The following is a 15,196-nucleotide window of genomic DNA, read 5'->3' as shown; positions in this document are numbered from 1 at the left end:
GAAAGAGTCTCAACATACTACCTCTGGTTTTGGACCAATATTTATTGCCTGGCTAGCCAAGAAGCCAAACAGATGACCCAAGGCTTTCCCTCAGCTGGGACATCACTCTGGGGTTTTCTCTTTCACTCGTTCATAAATCAGCATGAAAGTCACAAAAATTTAAGAAAATACAGAACATGATTCCACTAACAGCTCGGTTGGAAGGGAACTTCTGAAGGGCCCAGATGACCTTGCGGTGTTGCTCAAACTTTTCAGAAAGGACACCTCCTGCTCAGAAAATCCTCAAACCTAAAGAGTTAAGACAAGGAATGGAATCCTGAGCGCAGAATGATGAAGTGACTTTAGTCACACCAAGGTCCCATCACAGGCCACTGTCAGAGACAAAACATGAAGCCCAATCTCCTCTATCTTACTGTACTATGTGTGATTCCCCTCTTAACTCTCCTCTTGGATCATGACTATTGTCTGCTCCTTGAGTCTGTTCAAGCAGAAAGCAGAGTTAGATATGACTAAAACTTTGGAGAATATTCACCCCTATACACAGGTTTCAAAAAAAGTCATGAAAAGGCCCAGCCTTTGCCAGCCATTTCTCATGTTCCCAATTACCGTCAACACAATCATAGGTAAACGCTTTTCTGCAGAGAACTGTCTGCCTATCCATCTCTTTCTTGACATAGTTTTGCAGCAACATTTATTTATGCTTTGTTTTCCCAGATCAATAGGCAATTGCACAGTTGTAAACAATGGGGACAGGCAGCTCAAGGAATCCGTTTAACGAGAACATAAAAATGAACCCCTGAATTTTCACCACTTTCACAGCCCCGTGTTTATACTCCTTCTCTGATTTAAAGAACAACCAGGTGAGGACAGCCGAGTTCCACTCCTTCATCTGCCCAGGTGCATTAACAGCCACATCCTCTGCAACTGCAATATTCATCTTGATGCATACGGCATTTAGCATCACCTCCATCTGGTGTTTAGTACGTTACTCCTTCAGTGTCATTAATTCTTGTGCTTGTAAAGGAGCAGCAAGGGCCAACTGCTCCCTAAGAGACAGAGTCAGGAGCTGAAGGTGACCCAAGCCCAAGCAACACCCTCACCAATGGGATACAGTCTCACATAAGTCTCTGAAGAATTTCTACAGCAGGTCTTCCTTGAATTGTTTCTGAAGCTACATCCAAAATCATGAGATAAAAACTACTTTTCTGAGGACGTTGCCAGCAGACCCTACATCTCACCTCCCGCTTCCTGATTCTCAGTAAAAAACCCCACAATATCCCACCATGTTTGCTTAAGCCTAGCAATGAAATCAGCTCTCTTTCCTGCTTTATTGCCCTAATGAATTTACAGTCCAGATTATCAGCTGCAGATGAGGCACTCTCAGCTCCCTGGAAGGACAGGGGACTGTAAAAGCCATTGCCAGAAGCGCCAACAGCCAACACAGTGATGGAAAGCAGTCAGACACATTCAGCCACCCCTTTGCTGGAGCAGTAGGGGAGGTTGGAGACCATATGTTAACCAGGGCATTTCAGATGTTCTTTGGTCCATCTTTAGTCCTGCTGCCTCTACAGATAAAACTCAGAGTAGTCACTTGTTGTTTTGTTCTTTCACCACCAGAAATCAACATTGATTGATGCACCAGCTCATTGATGTGAATTTTAGCCTGAGGTCTCTTTTGCTCCCTGATGCCTGTTGGTTTGAAAGCCAGGATGCTTCACTCAAATCTCCTTATGTCTCAGCGTTCAACACGTGAAACCACGTGGTGGTTTGCCCTCCACCAGAGATCTTCACAACTTCCCAGCACAACAGGGAAGCTCTCCACTGCCAAGCAAACTTTAAAAGTCAATTTTTTTTTAAAACCATTAAGACTTGCAAGAGTCAAAGTTAGGTCATCCCTATTCCCATTCAAAATTCATCTGTACCGGCAAAAGATTTGCTTACAAGTGTCCTGTGCATATGTCAGCCCTTTAACTTTTGGTTTTGCTAACTATTAATGCTCTTTTGGTTACAGGCACTGAGTCAATGCAGTAAACAGCACTTTTGAGCCTCAGTCTCAGAACTGGAAGATGTATGGCTACGCAGTAAAATAAGAAGCGTAAGAAACTAAAATTATTAAAATCTCTCCAAATAAAGAGCAAACAAATAGAAGGTATGAGCCAAATTGCAAAAGTGTCATTCACCTCCGCTGCCCAGGACTCCTGAGAGATACACAGGGAAGAACAAAACATCTCAAGACACAGCAATGTACTTCTGCATGCAACATAGAGGTAAAGTCTGGATGCAAACATCCAGTCTTTAACGACATCACACACCCTCCACCAGGGCCAATTACAAAGAACCATGGCTTCCTAGCAGGGAAGTATGAGCTAGTGAGATCCTCCTGGTTTTAGCTCCTGTTTTGAAACCAGAACTATAGAGTAAACCCATGCGCTTGGTCTTGGTGCCAAACTGCCTAACCACAAAAAAACAGAAATGCCAATATTATTATTCCATCCTTCCAGCTCTGTCCTTTAAATCTCTTATTAGCTCTTAAAGAACTGTGGCCTCACTTTGCCCTTCAGTTTACAAATGTCCTGTGCTCCTTTCGGCTTATACCTGCCTGCCTGCATCTGAGGCACAAACATTAAAAGCCCACGAGGAAAAGAAAATTATTGCAGTGCTCACTTTCTGGCTACAAAATAATTCACAGAGGCACCAGAGAGCTTCGTGCTTCAATCCAGGGTAGCAGCACAGCTACTCGTGTCCAAAAGAGCAGTGTACCAGACTGACAGGTCATCAGCCAGGTCTCATCGCTACACCCAGGGATGTACTGACAGGAAAGGCAAGAGAAAAACTTTTCCTCTCCTTTGGAGCCTTCCTACAAGATCTCTGATAGAGGTGAACATTTTAACATCTAAGAGTGGTTTTTCCCTATTTCTTTCACTAGCATCAGGCCAAACGTTCATGGTGCTCGGAGGATTTGCAGCAAGGAGCATCCACCACAAGTGGAAGAAAGAGTAGTAATATCTGTGTTGCAGCTACAACTCTGCTAATTTGCCAATATTTACAGATTTGCAAAAGAGCAGGTACAACTGACTGACCTGAGCTTTCAGCTACTGATCCTTGTTAGATCCTCTCTGGCTACGTCATTCAAATCTCTGTGAGCTTGCAGTTGCTTTTAAATACATATTGTTCAAAAGTACTTCCTTGTCCTCAACTTTATGTAATACCCTGTCAATTCTTTGCTTTATCCACAAATTTTAAGAGCAAAGATTTTGTGTTTATGTCCATGTGATTCACGGAAAATTTTAATAGCACCAGATGTGCTATACATCCTTTTTAGAGTTGCTCTAGAAGTGATGACTTTCCACTGACACCTGCTACATGAGATCAGTCAGCTCTTAATCCATTGCAGTGTTACTTTTTAATGCAAATGTCATTCAGTATGCAATAACAATGCCTAAGAACAAATGTATTATATCTAGGTAGTTACCATATCAACCAAACTGTAACTTTCCACAGAATGAAATCAATTCTGTTACGGATGACCTCTATCTCATAAAATTATAATCCTTTGTGGATACATTTTACAGTTAGCTGTGCTGGCAGTACTGCGTTGTAGAATTAAGACTTTCATCCTTGAGCTCTTTTCTAAACAAGTACCTAACTCTTGCTTGCTAATTATGAAAAGAGACCCTGACCAACTGAATATCGCTCATGTTGGGAGTTTGTCCGTGAGAATGAACAGATAAGAGGCTTCTTGTACACAAGATGTGCCTGGGAGTGAATGGGAGAGTATGATCAAAGTAGACCTGGGAAAGTCTGTTCTTCCTGTGTGATAAGAGTGTGATTGGAGGAGTACACGAGCTAATAACAACCCTGGCTGCATAGTCTGGTCTCTTGTTTGTAATCCATAAATAGTGCTTCTTGCTAAGAAGTATAAATATGTGTGTCTGCCTGCAATAAAGCGAATTCCATTTTCCACCATCTCGGAGTTCGTGCGTGCTTCTCCACAATCCTTCAATAGGGATACATAATAATTCCCATTCTGTAATACTTTATTCACAGGCTTCAATGTCAATTATTTTTTTAAGAATGCGATCAGCAAACTGGTCTATAGCTATACATACATTTTTCATTTTTTAATAGCGACATATTATCAGCATTTTAAAGTCCCACAATTATTGTTGTAGTAGGAAGCTACACGTATATAAATTTTCAGATGAAAGAAAGCTGTGTGGTGTGGTTGACACACCTGAGGGATGGGATGCCAGACAGAGGGATCTGAAGAAGCTCCAGGAATAGGTCCACGTGAACCTCATGAGGTTCTCCCCTTCTGCTGTGCTCTTGTGAGGTGCCAGCTGCAGTTTTATCTTCATCTGTGGGGCCTCCAATATTAGAAAGACATGGGCTGGTTGGAGTGAGTCCAGAGGAGGTCATGAAGGTGATGAGAGGGCTAGACCACCTCCCCTACGAGGACAGGCTGAGAGAATTGAGGTTGTTTGGCCTCGAGAAGACAAGGCTCTGGGGAGACCTTGCAGCAGCCTTCCAGTACCTGAAGGGGCTACAGGAAGGCTGGGGAGAAGCCTTATAAAAAAGATTGGGACAAATGTTTTAGCAGGGCCTATTGCAACAGGACAAGGGGTAATTGTTTTAAACTAAAAGAGGGTAGACTCAGACTAGATATAAGAAATAAGCTTTTTACAATGAGAGTGGTGAAGCACTGGCCCAGGTTGCCCAGAGAGGTGATGGAGGCTCCATCCCTGGAGACATTCAAGGTCAGGCTGGATGAGGCTCTGAGCAACCAGCTCTAGTGAGAGATGTCCCTGCTCACTGCAGGGGGCTTGGACTAGATGATCTTTAAAGGTCTCTTCCAATTCAAACTGTTCCATGATTCCACGATCCCAGGTTTCTTTCTTCTCTTTTATTACTGCTGTGATTTGGCAGTCCAACCATGCCCCAAGACAACTGTATGTTTTGTCAGGATGGCTGGTGAGAAAAGACAGAATCGAGTTCAGCCTCACACAAGTCTTGGTGCTGACTTAAGGACACCAGTTACCTCCCTGCCCCACTCCTGGGGTGACACTGACAGGAAACCACAGGCACATAGAACTCACAGGAGATCAGCGTGTCACATCCAAGACTCTGTTCTTCTACCCTGAGCCCTGCCCTACAGCCCCCTCTGGAACAGAGGAGCATTTGATGAGATGTCTGGTGTGGGAGGTGCTTAGCTACAAATGAGTACCAGCACAAAATGTTGGGAAAAAATGTTGTAGTTGTAGTGACCATTGAATCTCCAAGAGAAACGGATGCTGTGAGAGGCAGTCAAGCATTTCTAAGCACTGGGGACATTTGCTCATGGAATATGTACCCTGAATGCTTTCAAAAGATCCTCATCCATCTGACAGTGACTGTGCCACTGGTAGAGTGTTGCTGGTTTTGATGAAAGCAGACAGTAAGAACCAGCATCCATGAAGTTTTTGCATAGAAAGACTGCTCTCCCTAGCTTTCTTTTACAGTCAGAAGGAGAGAAAAAACCTCTTCTGAGAGGAGATTTAGAGAAAACCATAGAAACACCTAAAACTAGCCCAGGGGGTTTAGTTTCTCCAGCAGGGATGCTCTCTCAGGAGATGCCCTTAGTCACAGTCAGACTGTGATCTTTGCAATGCTTCATTTCAGAGGGAACACAGCAAGAATCCATGCGATCCACCAGGCACTGAGAAACTCTTCCTTCATCTTCTCTCAGCATCCTCTCCAGCTGTCTGGAACAGCAGTTTTAGGATGGGACGTACCACTCTCTGCACTGAAAATGGTCAGAACATGAGGACCTCTTTTGCAATAGGCGCTTTACTTTAAAGTAAGTAAATTTAACTGAGGCAGTTCCCATCACAAATACGCTTAAGAACTGGTAGGATACGGGGCTATGTCTTGTTTTGTACGACCATGAAATCCTCATCTGAATCCTGCTCAGCATGGAACAAGCTGACTTGGTTTGTAGGAGCTTCTTATTCAAGGATGTACAACGTGGTTTTCTGAACATGATCTAACTGCAGATAACCTCCTTTTCTGTAAGGAGAGAGCTGTTTGATGACAATGAATCATTTAAGCCTCACTTTTGCATACCAACCTTTCGAATGTTCTCTGTGAAAAAATCCCAAAGCTGTCAAGTATTTTAAAATTAAAACAGAAAGTACATCTTACAGAGCAAATGTGAGAGACATGTCAGAAGCACATGTCAGCTCTGGAACTTTCACTAGCATTAAATTAACATTAATAACGTATTGTTGTGAAACCATAATAATAGGGCTGCAAGTTGAATGATCTGATGGTTTAAGTCTCCTTGTCTCCAGGCAGTTTCAAAAGAAAGTCAGGGAAAATGATGGAAAAAAGGGAAAAGTAAAAGAGAAAAGAGCAGAGAGAAGTGGGGAAGGAGGGAGAGAGGGAGGGAGGGAGGAAGGCAGGAAGGCAGAAAGGAAGGCAGAAAGGAAGGCAGAAAGGAAGGCAAGAAGGCAGGAAGGCAGGAAGGCAGGAAGGCAGGAAGGCAGGAAGGAAGGAAAAAAAGGCTGGTTTATTATACAAAGATTGTATTTATTTCATTATTTCCATTACTTACTTATTACTGTTTTATTAAAGCTGGTTTTGTTTTCTTTTCCAATCTGTAAGTCTCTCTGCCTTTTTCCCCTTTCCCTTCCCCTTTGAGAAGGGACAGGGTTTATTAGAGAGCGTCTGTCAATCATTTTGCCGCTGGCCCAGCCCTAACCCTTGACATCCCACAAGTTTATGAACCTCCATCTCTATTTGTACTATTTGTACCATAGCAAAAAGCATAATTATTGGAAGATCTGAGTAGCTGCTTCCTGAATCACCGTTTCAAAGGCAACTCTCTCACTTGGAAAGTTTGGTTAATGTCACCACATCGTGTCTGTCACAGTAATCCCTGGCCAGGAATGGTGTGATCCTGCTGCTCCTCAGGCCTTTCTACTGAGAAATCTTCCCTGTAAAGTGCTAAACACAAACTGCAGTTGCCAGCCCTCCATCCTTTTGTCCTTAGGACTGTTCCGAAACAGTTTCTTCATTTTCATTTTTATTCTTTCAAGAATAAGTAAGCCCTCAGCTGCCAAGGGCTCCTCCAGGGACCTGTGTATAATGAATGCAGAACACGTGTAGCTGTCAAGTTACACAAGAATAAAGCAGAGAGGGGGGAACAGAAACACGGGAAGGTTAAAGCAAACATTATTTATTACCATGTTTCTATATTTTTATTTTTTTTCTCTTCAAGCTGAGAATTCTAGGATTCCAGAATCTCAGCAGTACCCAGTCCATTGCCAGGGATTCAGCTACTCTTTGCATCTCCATCATTATTCCATTCCCACAACAGAAAGTCTCCACTTTCTCTCAAAAAGCATGCTATTCCTACCCTAAACATTGTAGCTACCTCATCCCCTGACAGTGATATTTAGCCCACCATAAATTCTAACTATAGATAAAGAAACAGTCAGGCAAGTGCAGGCCCTATTAAAATCTGTCCCCCAAAACTTTAGACCAGACCTCTAAGTATGTGCAAGGAGAGACTATTCTTCAGTCACTGTCCAAAGAGGAACTTTGAATCTTGTGTGCTTTTCATAGCTAAACAGTAATAAACTTGCAAGAAAGAGAGATTTGAGGGATTTAGGTGTGGCGAGGCACCTGCATAGAGAAAAGCTTCGATTTTTATGTAGCTGAAATTGCAAAATTCGTTCTAGGCTGAAAGAAATTTTTCCCATTGAAGTCGATGCTTCAAGCAGAAGGGCCTGGTGAGAAATTTTTTCTTAAGAAGATTTCACGGAAGGAGTTTCTCCAAGAAGCTCCCTCAGATCCCATTAGCTCTGCTCTTCAATCACTTGGACGGTTCACTGTGCCGCAGCTCCTCCAGAGCACTGAACTCCCTGCAGTCAGGTGATGAGGAAAGGAACTCCCATATATAGCACTATCTTTATTTGCTCTTTTCTTCTTTTATAAAACATTGTACATGAACCATTATGAAGCCTCAACATTTGTTTGTGGGGTTTTTTTCCTTCCACTTTTAAAAACGCTTCTCCTTTAAAAAGAACATCTCCATGCTCTTCCCATAGTCGCGAAATACTTTTTTGCGAATGTTCACTGTCAGATATTCTTCCCCAACAAACAAACTGATCCTTGAAGTGCCACCCACCCTTGGAAATAAATTTGCAAGGAAAAAAAAAAAAAAGGCATATTTTTCAACTACAGTGCTGGCACTGACAGTGTAATGATAACTGCAATTGCTTCTATACTAACACTATAATTTGTAGCAAGGTGTAGGTAAAACAGAGCATCGCAGCAATTACATGACTCCACCTTGCAGTTTAATGCTTTATGCAATTCTCGCTTCCTTTCTGAAATCACACTCTGTCTTCACACTGTGAAGTTTAAAGTCCATTAGCGCCAGGAAAACCACTTGTTCGTGGCCGCCGCAGCCAAGGTGGATTCTGCCTTTTTCCCTTCAAATGATGCTTCTGTTGATTCTGGGTGAGGCTTCCATACTTGCACACCAACGCATCCTGTCACCCACCTCGCTCCTCAGAATACCCCAAGGCTGCCACATTTTTCCATTAAATCCTCATTCTAAAAACACACCAAGACCCAGTTGAATCGCTCTCCCTGGCTGCTGAGTGGGTCCCTGCAGTGGGAGAACAGAGATTTGCATTTGGAGGACTCCCTCCCCCTTTACCTGCACAGCAGCAGCCAGAAAATGGGGTTCTTCGAGTAAGCACACACTCAGTACATGTTATATTCCACACAGCAAGCAAAACCACTAGCTATTACACCCCACAGAGCATCTACGCAACATACATTTAATTATCAGGCAAGAGGATGCTCTTCTTAGGCTCCTTCTACAGGACCAGAGAAGCAGGGCTCCTTCAGAGGGCAACTCGGAGCAGAAACACAATTTAGGTGCCCTAATTTACCCCTGAAAAAGCAACTTTCTTCCTATTGATTACAGGAGGAAGCTAAGGACACGAGTTAGCCTTCCATCAAAGGCACCACAGTTACATCCATCCAATTAAAACAAGCATGGTTGGGTGCATTCCTGGGCGCTGAGGCCAAAGAACGTTCGAGCCCACGTCTACACTAGCAAATGGTCCCAGCCCCCAAAACAATGGTGACCATGAACGTTCACTGGCACGTTACACGTACCCATCTGGGCCCTAGAAATTTTCTGACAGTATTTTAGCTTGCCTGGGCCAAAACATGCCAGATACCAGTGCATTACATTGCCCATGAATGCTTCTGGTCACATTTATGGTTCCAAGTTCAGATACAGCCCATAAATATCACCCTTAGCTAAAAGCTCCGTAATAAAGATCAAAAGGAGCCTCTTGGGCAAAAATGCTAAATTCATTTCATGGTCACAGGTCACCAATTTTTAAATGCATTCGGTTCAAATGGAAGAGGGAAAGGGGCTGAGTGCACAGCCAAGAAATGCTATACCCTATTTGAGTAGGGATGGGGGAAATTGAGGGAGTTCTGGCATTTGCAAAACACTTGAAGCCCTTTCAAAGGTGAAAGAAGAAAAAGAAGGTTGAATTATTTTCCTACATTTTGCTTCCTGTCCTGCCCCAGTCACACCAGAACTTTTCACACAAACGTGAAAAATACCATTTTTCCACAATGTGGCAGGCTGCACTATCCATTTATGCTCCCTTCTCACCCTGCTTCCACGCTTCCCTCTCTTCTCCTTTTGTCACCATCCACTGCTTCTTTATTTCTCACTTCTGCCTCTTCCATGCTCTGGATCTTGATTCCAAAAGGGACCATCCTACTACAGGTATTCTCACCCCATCAGCACACGTAAAGCGACAACTACACAACCCCACCAACACAGGGAATGCTCAACAGCCCGACAACCCTATACCCAGGTCAATCCCATACTGTACTCCTCAGCCCATCTTCAAATGTTCTTTAAAATTTCCTGGAGAAGCCCCTGAATCTTGGTGAGGACTCGTCTTTCCAAGAGACACTTACACCACAGCCTCTCCTTCTCTGATGCACTCCCACAAATGCAAGAAACCCATTGTTCGGCTGACAGTGGACATATATTGTCAAGAGGAGTGATGTAATTAGCACCATTTAAGTGAGCAGCATACAGAATTAATTTGCACACATTCCCACGGGGAATAAATGGCACTATGGGAACTATCAATATAGCATGAGGCCTCGGCACTCGCAAGCTAATTTGCTTGTGTCTGCCCCTAAACAAATACACAGACTGCGTGCCAAGGAGCTTGTCGGCAAACAGCACACAAGGTTTTGAGGAAAGCAATTAGCAGCTGCACCAGGCTGTGAGCTGATTGCTGCTCTGGGGCACCAGCCCATCGCCCACCCCTTTCCCTCTGGTTCTCCCATCTTGGGAAAGAGGTGAAGCTGCAAAGTGTGCTTGATCCCAGAGAAGCACAGGCTTCCTCCTGCGTGGACAGTATTGCTGCCTTAGCAGATAAACTTCCATGAGAATGTCTTCAGGCTGATGACCCATAAAATATTCAGCGGGATGGCAGCATGGCAGCTGGAGCACATCCTCCAGGAGCCACAGCGAGAAGCCGGGTGCTGAAAGGCTGAGAATGTTTCCTGCTTGCCCCTGTGTCCCGGACGAAGAGCAAGAATTAAAGTTATTAGTCACCTGGCTGTGGGGAGGCAAAACTACAGCACCCACCAAGGTGAGGATCCCAAAAGCACAGCAGATCAGCACGTGGTGCCTCTCTAGGGGTGCAGATGAGGATGAGCAGCCTGTGGATGGAAACAAAGAGCATCCCAGAAAGACTGTCTCATCTGCTGACCATCTCACGGCTGCAGAACTGCCAAATGTTCAGAAATGTCATTGTTCTCTCTCCCCTTCTAACTCGTGAAGCTTTATACAACCAGGCTTTTCTTTTCCTGGATTTTGCACCACTGGATGTGGATCAATTCCAATATCCTCAATGATACGAACATAAGAGACTTCGACGGTCTGTAAGAAGAGCTGAGCTCAAACATCTGTGCTTCATGCTCCTTAAAAAAACTCATAATAATCGATACTACAAGTGCGAGTGCTGATTGTAGAAACAGGAGGAGAACCATCTCCATGAACAGAAATAGATCCCTCTTATCTTTTTTGTTGTAATATGGAAGCAAATTTTTGCCTGCAGCAAATTTCACAACCAGAACATGGTAGCAAAAAAAAAATGCTAAATCTATTACAGCCATGACTGGTTTTAGGATGGACTCAAATGTTGTAAAACACTATTGACACATGAGAGAAGGTGGTTTTGTTTCATTTGTTTTTTAAAGCAGCAGTTCTGTGCTAGCCCTGTAATTGAAACAGCTGAGATTAAAAATATACTCAGCAAGAAGCTTCGGTAGGTTGGTTCTCCCTGAATAGGAACATCACAATATTTCTGCTATAAAATCCCATCAATCTCACTCGCACTCAGCATTCATGAGAGGCACATTCCCCAAACGAGCCCATCGGAGCGTTACAGCTACGGATCTGCCGAAGCCATCGGTTCCCACTGCCGGCCAGAGGTATGAGCCAGCCTGTCCCTTCTCCTCCTGTGTGCCACAAGGCAGTGACAAAAGAGTCTACTCGTCTGTGCACTGTCAAAACGGTGAGGCATCAAGTTAGAGTTTATAACTAATTTTTAAAAAAACCAAACAAACGAATCCTGAGAAGGCTGAAAACATTATCGAATCGTTAAGTTGCTATAAATGGTTTCTCCAGAATAATAATAAGAAATCCAGGTGTGGCTCTGCATTACTTCAGAGTAGCTCCAAAAGTAAATTAATTAGAAGGAACTTGGTTCAAAGCTGGTGTCTTTTCAGCTAATCAATAGACATAGAGTAAGTGTACTCAAATAGCTTTCAAGAGAGAGATATAGCTCAAGGACATGTTTCAGAGAGACTCCAACTGGCATTACTCTTCTGGTGTAATTATACAACAGCAAATTGAACAGTATCATCTTCCACGTGGGTGTTTTGGGGGGCTCCTGTAACAGTGGCCTTGGGACTCAAACCAGCAGCAGCATAATTATATCACAAGAGCAAAGCAAGGAAATTTCTGTATAACTACAAGGCTTGATATCTGGTTAGGAGTTTGTTTTCATTTTGTAAAGAATTGTAACATCACCTCTGCAAAATAAAGGAATCTTTAAGATAAATAAGTGAGTTTAGCTTCCTCTTAGAAGGAGCCAGGATAAATGAAAATCCTGGCAGAAGGGCCTGGATGTACCTCAGCAAACTCAGCAGTTTGCCTGGTCTCAATTCATCTCCTTCCACTACCTGACCTTGGCTTTTCATGGGCAAGACGCTGAAGCAGCCACACAGAGGCAGAAGGTTGCACGGCAACCCCAGGAAACGCTACAGGCTTGGGGAAGGGTGGCTGGAAGGCTGTACGGTGGAAAAGGACCTGGGTGTTCTAATTGACAGTCGACTGAACATGAGCCAGCAGTGTGCCCAGGTGGCCAAGAAGGCCAACGGCATCCTGGCTTGTAGCAGAAATTCTGAGACCAGCAGAAGAAGGGAGGTGATTGTCCCTCTGTACTCAGCACTGGTGAGGCCGCACCTTGAGTATTGTGTTCAGTTTTGGTCACCTCAGTATAGGAGAGATATCGAGGTGTTGGAGTGAGTGCAGAGGAGGGCAACAAAGCTGGTGAAGGGCCTGGAGAACAGACCTTATGAGGAACGACTGAGGGAGCTGGGTCTGTTCAGTTTGAAAAAGAGGAGGCTGAGGTGGGATCTCATCATGCTCTACAATTACTTGAAAGGACATTGTAGAGAGGTTGGTGCTGGTCTCTTCTCGCAGGTCATTAGGGCCAGAACCAGGGGGAATGGTTGCAAGTTGCAACAGGGTAGGTTTAGGCTGGATATCAGGAAGAAATTCCTCACAGAAAGAGTGGTCAGACACTGGAACAGACTGCCTAGGGAGGGGGTTGAGTCACCATCCCTGCATGTGTTCAAGTGTCGCTTAGATGTGGTGTTGGGTGATACAGTTTAGGGGTGACCTTGTAGTGTAGGGTTAATGGTTGGACTCGATGATCCCAAGGGTCTTTTCCAACCTGAATTGTTCTATGATTCTATGATTCTAAGGTAGCAGCAGGCATGTGCAAGGCCCCATCATGAACCAGAGAAACCAGTGTGACACTTCTTCGGTGCTAGCACTCTTCAGAAGAGATGCTTTAAGAGCAAAGCGTCCCTCTAATAATCTTCATGGGGACAAACTGTGGGGACACCAATGGAAAGAGCATAGGGATGAAGTGATTGAAAACAAGGGCTTTTCCCAGACTGGGTACGACCATGAGCTGTACCACCACAGGGCTCAGTAAACTCTCTGGTTCTTCCTTCCAGTATGCTGGAAAAAGGTCTTATTCAAAATGACAGAAGGCTGGCAGAATCAAGCCCAGTGCTGCTTCCTTACATGCAAAGAGCTTAAAAGGCTCAATGACATCGACATTTGGCATCTTTATGAATTTAAAGACTTTTAAGGGACTATCTGAGTTTCACAGCTCGGAAATACACTTTAAAAAAAAAAAAAAAGCCAGGCTGAAAGCACTGGATTCACTTCTGACTTGTGTTTTGGAAGATAACTTCAGTCCAAGGCGAATTTTATCCGCACAGGCTTATCCACCTGCCAGTGCCCGTATGTGCCACCAGGCCCGTACTTTCTAAGGAGGTTTGCCCGATAGTTGGGCACGTCACTCCCCATGGGCACTTGTGGGAATCTCTCCTCCAAAGTCTAAAAGCAGCTGAAAGAAAAGCAACCAATTGTGAAGTGCTTTTGAGGTCATCTGCCCCCTCCTCTCTCTGCTACACGAAGGGTGTTATGACTAGAGCCTGGAAAGCAAGCATTTGAGGGCTATAAATTAAAGCAGGCACAGCCTCAGCGCTGCTCGTCAAGCCAGGTTCACACAGTTCAAATGCGTTCTTCCTCTTCCTTTACTCCCTGCAGAGTTTTCCCTGCTCAAAAACGTCCGTCGCTCATTTTTAAGGTGAAAAAAAGAAGTGAAGTCTGAAACAATGCTTCAGACAAGACAACTCCGCGAGGAAGAGGAGAGGATCACCCAGAGGACAAGAAGGAAACAACTAAAAGACGGAAAGCACATGAGTGTCCATCAGCAGCTACAGCCCTGACACTTGTGGATACTGAGGTCTTCATTCTCCACTAAAAGCCTGCCTGGGGCAGAAAAGCTCCCATCTACCAAGCCCCGTGCTCTAACACAGGACTGCCACACTGTGCAACACCCCTGTGCCCTCTTATTCTAGTATTTGGAATTGAGTCACGCTGTTCTTCTGCTAGTGTGCCAGCAACACAACACAGATGTGCCCGATGAGTTAATCACAGAATCACAGAATTGTTGAGGCTGGAAAAGCCCTCTGAGATCACCAAGTCCAGCCTGTGACCCAGCATCACCACATGGGCCAGAGCAGGGCACTGAGTGCCACATCCAGCCTGTCCCCCAGGGACACGAGATTGCATTGGGTCAGGTTGAGGTGGAGTTAATCTTCCCATAGCAGCTCTCTCAGTGCTGTTTTTTTTCTTGGAGTGTTAGCTAGGAGGGTGTTGATAGCACCCCAGTGTTTTGGCTACCGCTGAGCAGTGCTCACACAGCACCAAGGCTGTGTGTTTGGTGCTTTTTTTTTCCAATGTTCCCCCAACAGTAGACTGGGGATGTGTAACATCTTGGGAGGGGACACAGCTGGGCCAGCTGTCCCAAACTGACCAAAGGGGTACTCCATACCATATGATGTCAGCTCAGACATAAAAGGGAGAAGGAAGAGGGAAGTGGGGGGGCATTCGCTGTTTGGGCTTGTCCTCCAGAGAAACTGCTGCACGTACTGGAGCCCTGCTTCCCGGCAAAGCGGCCGGACATCGCCCGCTGATGGGAAGTAGAGAATAATCTTTGTTTCGCTTTGCTTCCGCGTGCAGTCTTTGCTTTTGCTATACTAAACTGCTTTTATCTTAACCCACGGGCTTCTTGCTACATCTTCTCTCTCCCCAGTCCATCTAAACGGGGAGTGACAGAGCAGCTTTGGTGAGGTCCTGGCCTCCAGCCCGGGCCAAACCACCACTTCCCTGGGCAGTGCATCCCAGAGCCTGAGCACCCTCTCCGTGAGGAAGGGCTGCCTGAGATCCAACCTGAACCTCCCCTGACGCAGTTTCAGGCCGTGCCCTCTCGTCCTGTCAGTGGGA

At 44.8% G+C, this 15,196-nt stretch overlaps 1 protein-coding gene across 1 annotated transcript in view; it reads right to left on the bottom strand.

Moving 5' to 3' along the window:
- LOC104275387 (collagen alpha-1(XXII) chain-like) overlaps positions 1–15,196 on the bottom strand; it is a gene marked incomplete at both ends in the record, with an annotated part of 70,660 nt that overhangs the window by 30,468 nt on the left and 24,996 nt on the right. The gene's annotated exons all lie outside the window — the stretch shown is intronic.

This window comes from Apaloderma vittatum, unplaced genomic scaffold (assembly GCF_000703405.1).
Source record: "Apaloderma vittatum isolate BGI_N311 unplaced genomic scaffold, ASM70340v1 scaffold3106, whole genome shotgun sequence".
NCBI lineage: Eukaryota > Metazoa > Chordata > Aves > Trogoniformes > Trogonidae > Apaloderma > Apaloderma vittatum.
This window is presented reverse-complemented; position numbering and strand designations above follow the sequence as displayed.